The sequence below is a fragment of the Anneissia japonica genome, unplaced genomic scaffold (assembly GCF_011630105.1).
Source record: "Anneissia japonica isolate Jap-2015-1 unplaced genomic scaffold, ASM1163010v1 scaffold60215_len1961_cov183, whole genome shotgun sequence".
NCBI lineage: Eukaryota > Metazoa > Echinodermata > Crinoidea > Comatulida > Comatulidae > Anneissia > Anneissia japonica.
In genome coordinates, this window is record NW_022756050.1 from 1 (window position 1) to 1,946 (window position 1,946).

Sequence of the window (1,946 nt, forward strand, 5' to 3'; positions counted from 1 at the left end):
CACGAATTTAAAGATAGAATTAATATGTAAACACTTTAGAAAAAGTATTTTCCGTTTGTTTCAATTTGGTGCATAATTTTAAGAATAATATGTTATGCGGGTGCAGACAACCTGCCACCGTTATAAACTTGAAAATATTGGATATATGCTTGATTTGTATATATATATATTTCGCTATCCAGTAAAAATGAAATATATTTTATACGGAAGGTTTTTTTTCCCCTTTTTTTATCATATATTCTACAAATATGTTCTACAATCAATTTTATATCGTTAAAAAATGTAAGTTTCTTTGGAATGGGTAGGCTTTCAAGTTTATTATAGTTTTACGAAGCAATGGCTTTTAGGCGTATTGTACTGACCTGATTGCAAACAATGACCTCATTGTTGAAACACACTGATTAGGAGTTAGTAGACTAATTTGCATATTTAATATAATCAGAAAACATTTGTAATACAAAATCATTGGTGTATTATTTAGATTTTAAAAGATATCGCTAACTATAAAAAATAATTTTATAAGTTTTACCTACAAAAACTGTATTATTTATTATAAGCTGATCATAATGAAAATTTTAAAAGCCAGAAATAAAAAGAGTGTTAAAATGACACCTGTAGGCCACAATATTTCTAATATTATACTACAGAATATTGTTGATGATAATGCATACTTACCTGGCACAGGAGTGACTTTGATCAAGAAGGAATGTCCTCCCAAGGTGAGGCCTCGGCATTGCACTTGGCTGAGGTTGACCCTTGCGATTCCCCCAAATGTGGGGAACTCGGGTGTATAATTTATGGTAGCGGGGGACTGCGTTCGCGCTAACCCCTAACACGAATTTAAAGATAAAATTAATATGTAAACACTTTGGAAAAAGTATTTTCCGTTTGTTTCAATGTGGTGCATACTTTTAGTAATAATATGTTATGCGGGTGCAGAAAACCTGCCACCGTTATAAACTTGAAAATATTGGATATATGCTTGATTTGTATATATCTATTTCGCTATCCAGTAAAAATTAAATATATTTTATACGGAAGGTTTTTTCCCCTTTTTTTTAATCATATATTCTACAAATATGTTCTATAATCAACTTTATATCGTTAAAAAATGTAAGTTTCTTTGGAATGGGTAGGCTTTCAAGTTTATTATAGTTTTACGAAGCAATGGCTTTTAGGCGTATTGTACTGACCTGATTGCAAACAATGACCTCATTGTTGAAACACACTGATTAGGAGTTAGTAGACTAATTTGCATATTTAATATAATCAGAAAACATTTGTAATACAGAATCATTGGTGTATTATTTAGATTTTAAAAGATATCGCTAACTATAAAAAATAATTTTATAAGTTTTACCTACAAAAACTGTATTATTTATTATAAGCTGATCATAATGAAAATTTTAAACGCCAGAAATAAAAAGAGTGTTAAAATGACACCTGTAGGCCACAGTATTTCTAATATTATACTAAAGAATATTGTTGGTGATAATGCATACTTACCTGGCACAGGAGTGACTTTGATCAAGAAGGAATGTCCTCCCAAGGTGAGGCCTCGGCATTGCACTTGGCTGAGGTTGACCCTTGCGATTCCCCCAAATGTGGGGAACTCGGGTGTATAATATATGGTAGCGGGAAACTGCGTTCGCGCTAACCCCTAACACGAATTTAAAGATAGAATTAATATGTAAACACTTTAGAAAAAGTATTTTCCGTTTGTTTCAATGTGGTGCATAATTTTAAGAATAATATGTTATGCGGGTGCAGACAACCTGCCACCGTTATAAACTTGAAAATATTGGATATATGCTTGATTTGTATATATATATTTCGCTATCCAGTAAAAATGAAATATATTTTATACGGAAGGTTTTTTTCCCCTTTTTTTTTATCATATATTCTACAAATATGTTCTACAATCAACTTTATATCGTTAAAAAATG

At 30.9% G+C, this 1,946-nt stretch overlaps 2 non-coding genes across 2 annotated transcripts; both read left to right on the plus strand.

Moving 5' to 3' along the window:
• The first annotated feature begins 667 nt into the window (after nucleotides 1-667).
• On the plus strand, nucleotides 668-832 carry LOC117123837. Its single transcript, XR_004447896.1, has one exon. It is a non-coding gene; the product is annotated as a U1 spliceosomal RNA (small nuclear RNA).
• A 666-nt stretch (nucleotides 833-1,498) lies between these two features.
• On the plus strand, nucleotides 1,499-1,663 carry LOC117123838. Its single transcript, XR_004447897.1, has one exon. It is a non-coding gene; the product is annotated as a U1 spliceosomal RNA (small nuclear RNA).
• The last annotated feature ends 283 nt before the right edge of the window (nucleotides 1,664-1,946 follow it).